Source organism: Hyperoodon ampullatus, assembly GCF_949752795.1.
Source record: "Hyperoodon ampullatus genome assembly, chromosome: 4".
NCBI classification, from domain to species: domain Eukaryota; kingdom Metazoa; phylum Chordata; class Mammalia; order Artiodactyla; family Ziphiidae; genus Hyperoodon; species Hyperoodon ampullatus.
Genome location: NC_136917.1, coordinates 159,910,821 through 159,928,282, shown reverse-complemented (window position 1 = coordinate 159,928,282; position 17,462 = coordinate 159,910,821).

Genomic DNA, 17,462 nt, shown 5'->3' with positions numbered 1-17,462 from the left:
AATGAATAAGGCTAACCCCTAACCATGCCCCCAGATCATTTTCCCATAGTTGGATCTCCAGAATAACTATAGCCACTTCAAAAGTCACCCACAAGAAAGGAAGTGTGCAGACTGGAGACCAAAGTTGAAAGAGGCAGTATTCTTAAACAATTGTGGTTAAATTTTTTACTTTTGCATATTTTGTAAAAATGTGTTTATGTAAATCCATTGCTAGGATCACTTAGCCACAAAGTGAACAAGCTTCAGGTGGTGAAAAGTCAAGAACAATAAGACATAGAGAAAAGGGAGAAATCAAATAAAAAAGTGAAATGAATGTGATCAAAATAAATATATTTAACTAATATTTTGAGTAGGGATTAAAGATTATTGGAGTAAACTTTGAATAGTGTCTAGGATTCTTCGTATCCTGAACATTTTCTTACTGTGTTTAGAAAATTCCACATTAGGTGAAATCTAGAGAAAGGGGTTATACCTGATATTAGCAGCCAATAATACATGTATTCAAATTTTATTGATGCTCTATATTAGTTTCCTAAAGCTGCATAACAAATTACAAAAAATTTAGTACCTTAAAACAATATACATTTATTACCTCACAATATATGTAGGTAAAGAATCCAGGCACAGCTTAGTTGGTCCTTTGCTTAGGGTCACACCTGGTTGCAATAAATTTGTCAACTGGGCTTCATTCTTATCTGGAGGCTCAAATGGAAAATAATGTTTCCAGGTTCACTCATGTTTTTGGGAAAATTCATTTCACTGTGGCCCTGTGACTGTGACCCTCAACAATCTAAGGGTCAACTGCAGATTCTTGCCATGTGACCCTCTCCATAGGCAGTTCGTAGTGTACAGGATTACTTCTTCCAGACCAGCAGGAGACTCTATTCTTCTAGCACAGACATTTGTATGGTGTAAGTCTTAATCATGTGTGTGATGTCCCATCACCTTTGCCATATTGTATTGTTAGAAGCAGGTCACTGTTCCCAGCCACACTCAAGAGGAGAGAACTATACAACGTGTACCACCAGGGGAAGGAGATACCAGGGGATATCTTAGAATTCCTCATACCACAGTATGGAGATTATACTGATTCACAGTGATTTTGTGTTCTTAAAAAATTATCTGATAATAGCAGGCACTATACAGCTAGCTGCTGATGTCAAGTAAATTCTGATTAAGTTTGAGGGGACAAAAATCAAGTCTGGGAAACATTTGACATCCATTCATCAAAACAGAAAAATTTTATGAGTACCTTGGTAGATAGAGCACCTATGTATCTCACAGCATATGTTCTTATTTTACTTTTGGCTTTAGTAAAACGTTTATTTTTATTTAGTAATGCCACTTTTATAGGAAATCAGTAAAAATGCAGTGTTATTCTTGAATAACTTCACCAAAGCAAGTTGATATTTGAAAGAAAAGACTCTGGCTCTTCCACAAAGAGAGAGAACTTATAAATAATATTAATTGTAAGAATCTGTCAATACTTCACTGCCATTTTTCCTTGAAGAAATCAAAATCTAAACAGAATATAGAGTTTATTTTAAAAATGCACAGTTTATTATGGAAACAAAGCTAAGTTTAACAACTCATTCTGCTCATATGTGTCCTGGAAGTTTTCAAAAAGAGGTGAAATTTACACTGAATTGTTAGGATTGGATAAATGGAGAAAAGGGGATGGGGAGTAGCACAGAAAAAAGAATCAGCGTGTGTAAAGGTTAACAGATGGAAAGAAAATGTCTTACTTGAGGTATATTGAAGAGTTAGTCAGGTTTATGTTTAGGAATCAGAAGAGAGGAACAGAGTGATGTTCAAGTAGATAGGGAGCAGTTCAAGAAGAAACATGCATTTTCAGCAAAACAGTAGTACTTGATACTTTAGGTGATGGGAATTTGTTTTAAGTGGTGGCTGGATAATAATATCTATATACTCAAAAAGCAATTCACTAGCATGGGAAGAATACCTGGAAAGAGATGGATTTACAAAATAGGGAAAAAATGATTGATAGTAATAAGTATTTATACTTGGGAAAAAGTCCATTAATTAAAAATTAAAAAGGTCAGGATTGGGCTTCCCTGGTGGTGCAGTGGTTGAGAGTCCCCCTGCCGATGCAGGGGACATGGGTTCGTGACCCGCTCCGGGAAGATCCCACATGCCGCGGAGCGGCTGGCCCCGTGAGCCATGGCCGCTGAGCCTGCGCGTCTGGAGCCTGTGCTCCACAACGGGAGAGGCCACAACTGTGAGAGGCCCGCGTACCACAAAAAAAAAAAAAAAAAAAAAAGAAAACTCTCACTTGCAAATTGGAGAAAGAATGAGATGCAGTGTTATGGTCTAAAATGAATCTGTTAAAATCAGTTATTTTTCTTATTTTATTCATTCAACTTTCAAAAATTAACTTTGCAAGGGTGAAAGCATCTTTTACCTGTAAAAATTTTTATATTGTTTTACACCCTTAGTGGGTTAAGTGAAGAAAAAGTGGGAGTGATTACATAGAAGTGAACGAGAGCATTGAAACATCTATGAAAACTCAGATCTTCAAGTGACTATACACACTTCTCTACAACAAACATTTTAACAAGTGAATCCTTTAGAATGTAAATAATGTGGAGATTACATGATATAGTCTGTTTTGGCTTTCTATTGCTGTGTGACAAAACTCCCCAACATTCAGTGGCTTAAAGCAGGGGATGGCAACCTATGCCCATGGGCAAAACCCTGCCCAGTGTTCCTTAGTATTCAGCCCATGGGTGAAGTGTGGCTTTTACATTTTCTAAAGGATTGTAGAATTTTTTTAAAAGTTTGAAAAAGATTGCATGTGGCTCACATATATACCTTTACATAAATATTTGCTGACAACTGGCCTAAAATAATAACAAGTCTTTGTCATGATTTTGAAGTTCAGACAGGGATGGCTTCTCACTGCTTGCAAGCCTTTGCCTGGAGTGTTCAAAATGGCCTAAGTCATGTGACCAGCAGTTGATTCTTGATCTTGGCAGGGAGCTCAGCTGGAGCTGCCAGCTGGAAAAGCTGGTGACTTGGAACTCATTTGGAGTTGTCAGTTGAGAGGGTTTGTATATCTGAAATACTCTCTTTCCATGAGCTTTTAGGGCCTCTTTATGTTGTTTCTTCAGCTTCCTTACAGCATGGTGTTTGAGCTATAAAAAAGGAGCCTTCTAAGAGAAGTGACAGCAGAAGATGCAAATCTCTAAAGATCCAACCTCAGAAATTACAGAGTGTCCCTTTAGATCCTTTCTGTTAATTGAAGGCCATCACATTACAGACATCTTCAGGGGAAAGGGAAATAGAAACCACATATTGATGGAAGAGATGGCAAAGGATATCCCTCTTTAATTTACCAGAGAGTTCTCAGAATAAAGCTATTATTGGAAACTCTCAATAAAGTAGAACTTCACAAAATTTAATAAATAAAGATGTAATTTAGTTTTGATGATAAGAGTCAGAATACACAAGGATAATTTGAATTTTATGCTGTTAGGTAAGTATTTCTAGACTCTCAATCTTTATTTTTCTGGTTCTAAACAAAGAGTAAAAAACTAATGCTGTCCTTTTTATTTACAAAATAATTTGTTTCAACAACTTCTCCATTTATTTATTTTTTCTTATTAAATCTAATGCAGAGGTTAAACTGCAATATTTGGAATTATAATTTTATATTAACATACCAGAGAGGTAATTCTATCAAGATTTGATGTGACATTTGTGAGTTAAAGTATGCTAAGGGTGTATATTAGCTCAGGAATTAGTACAGATTAAAAAGTAGAAGTTCAAAAAAATACCATCATTTTGTAGTACAGGTTACAGAGGTTATTATGTGAGAGAAAATTAATAAGGAATATTAAATATCCTTGTAAAATTAAGGTTTTAAAATTACATTAATTTAACAAGTTAATTAATTTGTTAAATGTCTCTAGCAAATAAATATTTGTAGTTTATAGACTTCTGTTTTTCTTTAAAATATGTAATTTCTCTATCTATCAATAGAAGTGGTGATAAATTTGTGGAAATAATATTTGGATATTTTCTTTGTTAAGTTCATTACCAGAAGTCATTAAGAAAGTTGTTAGTAAATTATGTTTGTACTGGACCTTAAACTAAGGAAAAAAAAGTCATTTAATCAAATTATTCTTTTTCTGATAACATGACCAGTTTTAGTTTTGTATGAAGTCATAATTCATATTTCTATAGTTGTGAAGTAAAACTCATTTTTAATAATATAGTTTACTTAAAAGCATGCATTGCAAATAACACACACACACATATCCCCAGTTGTAAGTATGCCTATGAACAAAAAATAAAATGTCACATACAGAGTATTAATACATGTTTCTCATTATGATTCAATGGTGAGAAATTTACTAGTTTGCATGGTAACAAATTAGCCTGCCACAATTTCATAAATGCTGACATAGATTCAAGACTCCTGGGTCACAGACAAAGGACTTTATTATTATATTAGAGCAGACACTATGAGCTTCATAATTACATTGTTTTTCATACACCAGTAATCCAATGGAGGCAGATCAGGTGGGTCTAGGTGGATGCTGAAAATGTTGTGATTTGCATCACAGCTGAAGAAACCTGAGTTTAGGAAACACCAAACTTTTATAATGAGATGCCAGCAAAGTTGCCCAACCTTTCCCTAGTGGGAAGACATTATCTTTATTAAACTTTAACACACCTGCCGTCTGCTCTGGAGGGAGACACTCTCTCTGTCTTAGAAGGCTACTCCTTATGCAAACATCCTTAAAAAAGATAGTCTAGAAAAAGGCTGTCAGTGTCTCTGGCCACCTGATATGCAGAAATACAAAAGGCCCACTGAGAATTGTCTTCCAACATAGATTATAGTCCTCTTACTCTTCAGTTTAGAACATGAAGTGTGTGTTAGTGCAAATAAATACATCATACAATCATTTAATTTTCTAAAAAAGCATGAGGATTTGATGAATAGCAACAGCACTATAACTGATTAATTTAAAAGCAACCTTGATATTTAACTTTTCACATTAAATTTTTATGTTAGCCTGATTACCATAGAAATGTAATTTTGGAATAACTGTCTCTATCCTAGGTCACTATCATTTTTATAAAACCTTCCTTTATTATCAGAATACCTTAAAACTCAATGGAATTTTTGTTTTGGGCTGTGGGTTAATAAGTTGGAAGTATGTTGACTGAATATTTGATTTGGAAGCTCTTTATGGAAATCAGGTTGCCAACAGTAATGTACTAGATCATGATTTGCAGGCAATTAAACCTAATAGTCACATAGACCAATTGAACTGCTGATTAGTGAATAAATACATACTTTTCTTACATTTTGTTTCAATCTCTCTGTGGAATATGTGCTCAAGCAAAAAGAAAATTAACTGAGAGCTTGGAGAACGTTTATATGATTCTACATCTTTTAAGGGTAGTGTGACCAGGGGCTTTCCTGGTGGTACAGTGGTTGAGAATCTGCCTGCTAATGCAGAGGACACGGGTTTGAGCCCTGGTCTGGGAAGATCCCACATGCTGCGGAGCAACTAGGCCCGTGAGCCACAACTACTGAGCCTGCGCATCTGGAGCCTGTGCTCCACAACAAGAGAGGCTGCGATAGTGAGAGGCCTGCACACCGCGATGAAGAGTGGCCCCCGCTTGCCACAACTAGAGAAAGCCCTCACACAGAAACGAAGACCCAACACAGCCAAAAGTAAAACAAAAAAAAAGGAGTAGTGTGACCATATAATTTATTATTCAAACCAAATCATTTTGAGAATGAATGAGGATGCTGTTAACATTTAACAACATGACAGCATATATAAATCTGGATTTTATTAGATCAGCCAGGATGGATAGCCACCTTTCTTAAAATCCCCAAATTTTTTCACCATCTGTAAGATTTGTTTTTTGTCTCTAAAGTATCTCACAGACATTTTATATCAATGGATATTCAGTTCTTATTAAAGAAGCCTGGAAATGACAAACATTTTAAAGGATGTCACATCTTCAGTGTGTTTTGAAGTATTAGGATGATTCAATGTTTTCTTATTTCTCCCTGTCCAAGTTCACATAATTTTTTTTTAATATTCATAGCTTACATCATGGATATCCATATTTACTGTTCATTTTTCTGCACGAAGCACTGTGCTGTGAACTTTCCATCAATTATTTTATTTAATCCTCACTCCATTCTGTCCTAGATGTTCCAATGCTCTCACCATTTTATAGGTGAAGAAACTAAGCCTATGGAGACTGTGATATGTGTAAATTCCCAATGTCTATATGGGATGAAGCCAGGTTTTGAACCCAGCCAATCTGACTCTACAATCTGTGTTTATAATAGCTATACAATTTGTGATTATACATGGCCTTAATATTAGCAGGTTAACCCTGTTCCTCAGCCATGTATTTGATTTGAGATGGATAATCAGGATGAAACACTAACAATTTTAGTATACAATTACTAGATGATGGGGAAATGGTTGGCCATTTAAATCTGTTCATTTTGCACAAAACAAGTAGTGACAAAAGATGACCTATTCATGGATACTGATGAGCCAAAGTGAGTTGCAATAAATGAATTGTTTGATTCCTTTGCTTTAACCAACACACAGTTTCCCAGGATTCTGAAATACAGATCCCATTACTTAGGTTTACCAGCTGAACCATATTTTGCTAGTGAATGTAGAAAATTTAGCCAGTGATGAATGGATACATTCTACCGCTGGGGAAGATAAAAGTGAAATTCTCTTGAAATCACACATAAGCTTCCTGCCCCATCTATTATGCTGATTTATACCTTAATCTGCTAGATGAGACTATAACATGAAGCTGTGAACTTACAAAACTGAGTCAGTTAAAGGAGAACATTATGCATATACCTCCTTGTTCATTAGGAATGTGTCTAGAGAGTTAGTCTTTTATTCAGCCTTCAAACAGTTGAAAAGAAATCACAACAAAGCCCTGTCCAGATGGACTAAGAGTCTATGACAAGAGTACTAACATAGGCATCAGTAGAAAAACAAAAAACACTGATCATGAGGACCTCCTACATGGGGCAGGTGGGTGGAGAATGAGTGGTAAAAAGAAAATTATTCTTCCTTATGGTCTCAAATTAAGGTCTGTTCAAATTAGGTCCATTAAAAATGCACTCTGCTTCACTGGGACATATCCCTCTGAGCTCCACACCTGGACAACTATGTAGAAATCTAGACTGAAAACTAGATTAAAGTATTATGATTCTGACATAAGAGAGACTTGAAATCACTAAGTCTAACTAAAGAGCAAGTAGATCCACTGGGTCTGACCTTACTTCCTCAGAGACATCCCTATTACTACAAGCACATTTGTAGCCGGAAGGGGATCAGAACAAACAAGTTTATGGTACAGCTTTTACTCAGCCTTATTAAAGACCCTTCTCTTACTATTATACCTTAAATCAGACACTCACTTTTAACCTTTCCCTCAATAGTCCATAACCCAAAACAATCTGTACCACTCTTTTTTCCCCATGACGTTTATCAGGTATAAATGTAGCATTTAACTGTGATTCAGTGTTGTCTATTATTTCAGTGAAAAGTCTCATCTGAGGCCAGGATGGAACTTGCATATATAAAGGGGGTGATGACAGAGTCTCCACACTGAACGGGATCAGAGTCCTGGATGAAAAAGCTACTCAGAAATTACAAAGTTTCATATTAAGTGCTGCAATCATACTCTGCATAGTATTGAGGGAACAGATGTGGAAGATTTCTCATGAGTGACAATATTTAAGCTGAATTTGGAAGGTGGTTTTGGGTGTTCCATATAGAACTGGGGAAACCCATTTTCTTAAAAGGCATTAGTATATATAAGATACACATGCATGATACTAGAATATAAGTTTTGTAACATAGTAGGGATGTATTTTATTTACTCAAGCATAGAAAATTGTCTGACATGAAGTAGGCATTTGAGTAATATTTGTTGAATAAATGACAGAATATGGTGAATTTGAGCAACTGCAATTAGTTTGATACTGCTGAAGAAGAGAGGTCTGGGACAAGAGCTAGCTCTGCTGTGTTTAGGTAGCAGTACAGTATTAAAAGTCAGGGGATGACAGTGTGAAGAAAAGGTCAGGTAAATATCCAGGCCTATGTTTTGCTACTGGTTGCCTCTCTCTAAATTGACAAATAAACTTGGCTGTACAGAATAGAGGTGAAAAGTTAAAGACAAAGAAATTAAGACAAAAAACTTCCTCCGCTCTATGATTCCTCAGATCTGGGAACTTTTTTGGGTCCTCAGTGCCCAGGGAAATTGTTCAGGTTTGGGGGAATCTATTAAGAAACCGTGACAGTTTCACAATTTTAATTCTGTTATTTCCCTGCCTTATCTTTACTGGGATTACAAGGAAACAATGGAGCTGTAGGGCTCTTCATTATTTAATATGTATTTTCCTTGTAATTTAAATAATGAAGTGTCAAATGTGCCATAGCAAGCTATGTGAATTTCATTCTTAAATTGATGGTGAACCACAGAATGATTTTAGGCAGAGGTTTGATATACTTAATTTTATGTTCAAGGACAATGAATCTAACTATGGAGCAATGGTGAATTTGACGAGAATCTATATAGAAGAAATAGAGGAAAGTGCATCCATGCATTTATTAGCTCATCCTTGAACACAGATGTATTGAATACTAAATGTCTGTGATTATCTGTCTAGCCACAGGGATATAGGTGAAAACAAGGCAAACTCAAGCTCTGTCCTTATGAGGTTTTGGTTCGACAAGGAAAGAGTAATACTGAACTAATGAGATTAAGTCTAATGAATGCTAAATCAAATGGAAATAAAGTATACAGTGAGAGTGAGACGGAATAACATAAAGACCTACCTGAAGATATAAAATAAGTGGACAGTAAGATGTATATTTCAGTAGAAGTTAAGTAGGTGGAAGAGAAGAAGAGCATCCCAGGCCAAGGGTAGAGCATAAAAGAAGACCTTAAGAAGAAAGATGAACAGTAATGACTTAATTAGAGTTTTAGAGGGGGGAAATAGTGAGGAATGAGATTGGAAAAATAGGTTAGGAAGAATGTAATTTTTTTTCTGAAGTCAAAGAAATACTATTGAAGATAAAGACAAAAAATGAATGAATGTAGACAAGCTGTTAAAAGATTGGACTAGGTTAGATAATGAAGTGATGGAAAAGAAGATGGTAAAGAATTTTGAGTTATTTTGGTGTTAGAATCAACAGGAATGGAAATTGGTGATTGATATGAGAGAATATTTTTTAATTTTAACTTTTAAGTCTGCATTTGTTTGGCTCTAGAAGGTATTTGTGGGCTAGCCTTTTCACAGTCTTCATACTTGGGGGTATTGTATAGACTATTCTATAAGAAGATATATTATAGTTCATATATAATATAATATATTATAGGAATATTAATATATATATATTTCCTTGTATTTAGGTTATTTTGTCTATGTGTATATCTGTGTGTGTATGTGTGTGTATATATATACAGAGAGACAGAGACAGAGAGAGATATTTTAAGAAATTGATTAGAGTGATTATGCAGTCAAGCAAGTTAAAATATGCATTGCAGCCAACAGGCTGGAGATTCAGGTAGGATTTGAAGTCATCTTAAATTTAAAGGCTGAAAGTTCATACAGAATTTCTATTTTTCAGTCTGTACACAAAATTTATTTTTCTTTGGGAAACTTCCTTTGGTTTGCATGATGTCTATGTATATTATGGAGAGCAATCAACTTTACTCAGATTGCCATTGTTATCTACATCTACACAATACCTTTACAGCAACATCTAGACAGCGTTTGAGCAAACCAAACCAAACCAAACAAAACAAAACTGGGTGCCATCATCTAGCCAAGTTGACACAAAAAATTACCCATCAGAGGGCACATCACGATAGAGGAAAGAAAGAGGTTATCTTAGTTTAAAGAGGCTAAGAGTGAGTGTTTGGAGGAGAGAGTGGTCAAAAGTGTAGAACAATCCTCAGTAATTCAATTCAAGTACTGAAAGGCAGCCTCTGAATTTTTTCGTGTTAGTGAGCAATACTAAAAGCTTAGAGAACCAAGATAAAAAGCCTGATATAATACACCAGCTATGCAGCTGGACAGATCTGAGAGAGTTATTTGGTAGCATCCATAGGCCTTTACAGGTTGATTGAGGCTGGTGGCGGAGATGAAAATATCCAGGATAATCTCTGGAATTAGCCTTGGTGATGGGGGTGAATGTCATTCACTAAGCATCAAATGCAGGAGGTAGACAGATGTGGGAAGATGGGAGTTCAATTATGTGTTCTGTTTGAAATATATCAAATTGTACATATTGTGGGATATGTAGTAGAGGACAACCAGCTTTGGGAATTAATTAGTTTAGAAAGAGATTTTTTAGAGTAAAAAAGAGAAAAGGAGAAATATATTTTCTGGGGACAACAAGCATTAGAGAATGGGTAAGGAGGGCTTCCCTGGTGGCGCAGTGATTGAGAGTCCGCCTGCCGATGCAGGGGACTCGTGTTCGTGCCCAGGTCCGGGAAGATCTCACATGCCGTGGAGCGGCCGGGCCCGTGAGCCATGGCCGCTGAGCCTGCGCGTCCAGAGCCTGTGCTTCACAACGGGAGAGACCACACAGTGAGAGGCCCATGCACCGGAAAAAAAAAAAAAAAAAAAAGAATGGGTAAGGAAAGGATCAAGGAAGGTGGAGATAAGGTGATGAAAATCCTTTTATTTTTCCCCCTCTGTGCCGCCATACTGTGCTAGGATTTTACAGATACTTGATATATTCAGACCCACTTTGTGGGGTAGATATACATCTATATCAATATGTAAGTTGAGCCTCTGAAAAAGCAATCAACTTCCTCAAACTGCTGGTTAAAGATAGAGATTAAAAGACATTTTTTCCTTGCACTAATTGCTAGATCCTAAAGAACTCAACAATTTCAAGAAATGGGTTGTGATAGGCAGAGTAACGGCCCTCCCTCTGTTTTCCACACCGTCATTTCTGGAACCTGTAAATGTATTACGTTAAATGACAAGATTAACTTTGCATATGGAATGATGTTTACCTTAAAATAGAAGATTATTTTGGATTATGTGGATGAGTCCAATACAAGTAATCTCATGGGCTCATAAACATGGAAGCAGAATGCAGAAGAGTCAGTTAGAGAAACACAGGATGGCAGAGATAAGAGAGATTGGAAGATGAGAATTCAACACACCATTGTGCGTTTGAAGATGAAAAAGGGGGCCACAAACCGAGGAATATGGGTGCCTTCTGAAGCTGTGAAGAGCTCTCCCTTGACAGTCAGCAAAGAAATAAAATCTGAATAGAGCCTTCAGGAAAGAATGCAGCCTTGCCATCAACTAAATTTTAGCTGGGTGATGCTGTGTCAGAACTATGAGGTCATAAATATTATACATTGTTTTAAGCTGCTAAGTGGTAATTTGTTATGGCAGACCATATAGAACACTAATATATTTATATTTAGTTTATATTTTTACATAATATGTTATGCATATGATATACTAAATGATAGAGATAGCAAAATATTAATTAAAATACAAGTGCTAGCACATTTTTGGCAATCATCCTGCTCCTGTATTGCTTGTACTATGTGTAATGATGAAAAATGCATGATAATACAAAATTTTCTGAGTATAATCCATATTTAACTTTATAATAGAAATGTTATTGAATGAAAAGAATACAAAATTCTGTTCGTTCTAAAGTTTTATAAAAACCACCAAACTACAGTCTTGATAATCAGGGTAGCATAATCGTTTATGGTGTGTAGTTTATCATGTCTTATAAATGCACACTAAAATGAAATTGTACAGCCAATTCCATTTTTTAGAAGTAAAAAGTTTTCATTTTACGCCCCCCCCCCACAGTTCTTGAGCCAATTCAGCCAAATATAGATTGAAATGAACTTCTGATCCTCAGATTCTTAGACCAATGATACCAAAACCATGTCCTAGGTATAATTTGTTGACCTTTTTTCTTTTTTTCATATTCTATACTTTATATTATTTATATCATACTTGTTCAAAGTAGAGAATACTGATTACTTTTTATTAGGGAAATAAATCATTGCTGAGAAGAAGTTGGTGTACAGATACTTAGCTCATTTTAATCCATTTGTCTGGAATTATACTGTGAAACTGAACTGTGTGAAGACAGATTAGTTGAAGTTGGTCTTCATTGTAATATTCATAGGACAAGAAATGGCACCAAATGTTAATATTTAAGGCTTAGTTTGTTTTCACTGCAGGCTATGAAGTCAACATGGTTTAGTTTTTACTTTATTTTTAAAATCACTAACAACTTCACACCATTTAAAACATGTGTTTCACTAGTCTGTGAAGACAATGACCCTATTATTCCTATTCTTTATAAATTCTAGTTTAAATATTTATCTTTTTGATCTCATACTTTCAATGACTCATTCCTTTTAGGCAGAAAAACAAAAACTATCAAAATAATCTTATATTTTGCTTCTTTTAGTTTGTACAAAGCAAGACATGAGAAATTAATTTATGTAAATATGACCTTACTCACTCACTAACACAAAGTTAAATAAAATTCTGACTTTCCAGAACAGGCATAAAAATGTCCTTTTTATTGCTGCCCACAATCTCTCTAACTCTACCAAACATAACCTTATTGGATCCTTTGTTCAGAGCATGTTTACAAATAATTTTGTGAATTATAATTTATGTATTAATCTGTTATGTTTTCTGAGGTTATAATAAAGATTATAGGATATGATCTCTCTCTCAAACAATTTGTCATCAAGATCAAATGGAAAGAGAAATATGTAAAATACATTTGTAATCTTGGAGGATATATGGTCACAGATTTTAAATTCTATTTTATTAGAAAGATAGACCTTCTGTAGACAAGAATTTATCATGGTTTTTAAACCTAAGCAAAATAAAATTTTAATTGTAAAGTAAATGAAGAAAACCACTGGATCTTTATCAGCAAAATTACTGACTGGATCTAGCCCTAAGTTGATGTTCTGATGACATATAAGCAAACTTTTACTGCAGCATTTATCATAAGACATTGAAAAGTCCTGTGTCTGTCTCTCTGATGTGGATTCTGTAGGTCACATTTATATTTTTCCTCTTTGGATTCCTGGTATTTAGCATAAAGCTAGTCTCATATTGTGTTCTCAATATATATTTTTGCAAAGCCTTATACTAACCTAGGCGAAGGGTTAAGGTGGAATTTGAACCACAGTGTTAACAGGATGTTGGAGATGCTTCATGAAGCTTTAAATCATGAGCAGGTTGTCGTACAACACACACACACACACACACAATGGTGTACTTTCATTGTCTGGGATTCATGGATCTCTAGGTGAAGTTCCCTTTGTGAATTGTGGAATTCTGATCATTGCACTAGGGATTTCTGACCAAATCCCACATTCACACAGAAGAAAATAAACTCCTACACTCACGCTTTCTGTCCAAACCCCAGATAGTACAAGAACGTGTACTACTCTGATTCTACCTGCTCCCAGAAGGTCCTCTTCCGGGTCACGTATTCTGTAGTTGACTTACAGATGGAAGTTAGGAAGATGGGCAGGAGAGTGGGGCAACCATCTTTCTAGAACCACCTCTCCCTCTTCAAGTGTCAGCTCTTTCTAATTTTTGAAATTAAATCCCGTCTGCTTCCATCCATTTTTTGCAATTTGTAAAATCTGACCAAACACATCTTGGTTTAAAATGTATGCTACTGTTTGCCATGGACTTTATAAACCTTAGATATCTCAGAAAAACCTTACAGTGCTTTGCTCAGTTATAGCTAAGGAGGAAACTCTAAAGCCTTAAAAGTAGTATTCTGTAAACATCAACATTACAATCTAGGGTCTTAAAGGAAGTTCAGAAATAAAGAAGGAAGTGGGTTGCCATCAGCACTGTGTTCATGAAAAAGGGGATAAATCCCTTTATCATCTTCAGAAACTCATGGGCTCCCACTACTAATTCTGAATTCTTAAAATCCTGCATTCTTCTAATACTTTTTACCTACCCAAAATCAGTTTAGAAACTCTTCCCTACTGTCTGATCACCCAACACATCACCAGCAGCTGCTGTATGCAAAGTTCGCCTCTGTTTGAATGTGTGTTGCTAGTTAAACTATATGACCAGCTTCATCTGAGCCTAAAGGTAGGCAAAAGAAAAATTAAGACATTTAAGAGGGTCAAGTGAGAGAGAAATTATAAATGAATCTCTCAGAATGTAATATTAGGTCCTGGTGAAGTAGAGCCAGATGGGGAAAAACAATACTAAATTAAAATAATAAGAGCTTTCTGAGAGATTTGGAAATCCATTTCTGAAGGATTATTTTGTTTGCATTGAAGGAGAAGAAGGTATGAGTATAAAATATAATTAGTGATTTAGATCAGGGGTAGGACATTTCTCAGTAAAGAGCCAGATAGTAAATAATTCAGCCTTTGCTGGTCATAAGATCTCTGTCATGACTATTCAACTCTAAGGAAAACAGCAGACAATACAGAAACCATAGACAATACAAAAATGAATAAGCATTGTTATGTTCTAATAAAACTTTACACAAACAGACAAGAGGGCAGATTTGACCCTTGAGCTGTAGATTACCAACCCCTATACTAGATGAACAAGGAATAAACATATCAAAGCCATGAAAATCTTGAAGGAAAACAAAACATCAGAGGTTTGGAGACCAGAATTAATAAACCATAACAAAAAGCATTCCGGAAAGTGGAGTAAAAGCCAGCTCTATTATTAGAGTAAAATGTTTTTGTCTTGAAAATAAGCTTATTTATGCAGATTGACTTTGTTAGTTACAATGGAAATTTGAGAGGAGCAGAACATCTTCAAATAACTGGTAAGGAGGATAAAGAATTAAATGCCAAGAATCCTGTGCCCAGCTAGCAATCTTATGATTTTATTTTTTTATTATTTTTTAACAGAGTCTGGAACATAGATGTGTTAGTTTTCTTGTGCTGCCATAACAAAATATCACAGACTGGTGGCTTAAACAACAGAAATTTATTTTTTTCAGTTCTGAAGGCTGGGAGCCCAGATCAAGGGCCAGCAAGGTTGGTTTCTGGTGAGGTCTCTTTTTCTGGCTTGCAGACAGACACCTTCTTTCTATTCCTCATATGGCCTTTGCTTGGATCATGTGTTGGTGGAGAAAGAGAGAAAGACAGCTCTCTGACATGTCATCTTATAAGGACACTAAACCTATCAGATCAGGACCCCACTCTTATGACCCCATTTAACATTAATTACTTATTTAGAGGCCCCATCTTCAAAAACAGCCACTCTTGGGGATAGGGCTTCAACATATGAATTTGGAGAGAACACAAACATTCAATACATAACAATAGAGGTGTTGTAAATGGGCAGTGCTAGAAAGAATAGAATTGTGTAATTAGTGTTAATTAAAACATTTGAAACAGAGAAAACACATCTTAAAAGTACCTCCTAGTCATGGCTTGCTAAATACATATAATATTTTAGCAAAGCCTTAGAGCTTGGGGATATGTGAATGGAAAAAAAGAGAAAGAAAAATTAACTTAAAAATCTCTTTGGTAAGTAAGTGTCAAAGAGAAACATTTTAAGTAACTCATTTTATGTGGTGGCTTGGGGTGTGCTGGGGAGAGTGAAAGTAAGAGAGGATATTAGTTACCTTTTTTACCCCTATAATATATAGAAATATATGTTGCAGTATGACAACTGGAAAATGAGAGTACTATACAAATCAAAAGAAAGGTACAGAAGAAATCGCCAATAGAGATAAGATAAATAGCAAGTTGATCCAATCAACAATAATAGGATATAATAACAGGAGAAAGAAACAATGTAAGATAAATAATAAGCCTAAAGTAAGCCAAAGCCAAAGCAACATTCCCTGTGATTAATTTAAGTAATTACTAAATCCCCTTAAAGACTAAAATTTATGTCAAATAATTCTTAAAAACCTCATTTTTATGTTGTTTATAAGGAACTTTAAGATATGCATCACATCATGTATGCACAAAACTACATAGAAACTAAATGTATAAAGGGAAATCATAAATATGTAAAATGTTAATAAATTGTAATAATAGTCATATATTTCACTAAACTTCTTTCAGAATTGGATAGATGAAATGATCAACAATTCCCAGGAAAAGAAAATAACCAAAAATTAAATGTATAAGTAATCACTACAATAAAATTGAACAGGCTATTATAACTAAATTTAATTTCAAAGCCAAATGCATTTGTCAATAATCGGTAACCGGCATCTTTCAATTTAGTTTAGTACAATTTCTTTCCAAAAACAAATAGTTTCCCAAATGTTAAGACTCATCCTTTAATATCAGACATGTACTTAATAAAATGCATGCAAAAAAAAAAAAAAAACACTTAAAATTTTATGACTGGGTAATGGTCATATAACTACAGAAGGACTTCTTTATGTTAAACTAGTCATCATGTACAATTATTTCCATGAAGAATATTTGATGACCTCGGGTAGTATTTATGGTATATATATGTCTTAGTCCTTTCAGGCTGCTATAATAAATACTATAGATTAGGTGATATGCAAACAGCAGACATTTATTTTTTACAGTTCTAGAAACTGAAAAGACCAAGATAAGGTATCATCAGATTTGGTGTCTGGTGAGATGTCCTCATATGGCAGAAGGGGCTAAGGAACTCTGTGGGGTCTCCTTTATAAGGCACTAATCTGATTCATGAGGGATCTACCCTCATGACCTAATCAACTCCCAGATAATCCACCTCCAGATACCATCTCATTGGGAATTAGGTTTCAACATATGATTTTGGGATTCAAACATTCTGTTTATATCAAGGTATAAACAAGTCAAGGTGTGAAATACCATTGACTGTAGTGTCCATAAATGGTAAGAAGGACATTTATGAAGTATTTGTTTCCTAGGAATACCAAAACAAAGTATCATAAATTAGGTGTCTTAAAAAAACTTAAATTTATTCTCTGATATTTCTGGAGGCTAGAAGTCTTACATCAATCTGTCTTCAGACCCACTCTCCCTCTGAGTCCTAGGGAAAAAATCCTTTTTTGCCTCCTCCTAGCTTCCAATGGTTGCTAGAAATCCTTGGAGTTCATTGGCTTGTAGATGCATCCCTCCAATTTCTGCTTCCATCATCATAGAATGTTTTCCCTCTGTGTCTGTGTGGGGCTACTGTAATACAGTATGACCTCATGTAAGTGTTATTTCTGGGTGATGGAGATTATGGGTATTCCACATTCTTTACTTGGTCATAATCACGATTTGTAAGAGGTCTACAAGCAATAAAAATTAATATGAGAATTTAAAATGACTGTAAGACAAATTTAAAGGGGTCACATAATATTATTTGAATATAATTCTGTAATCATATATAACTGACATGTAAAATTACACAGATGCTTTCAATATGAATAGATGTGATAGAA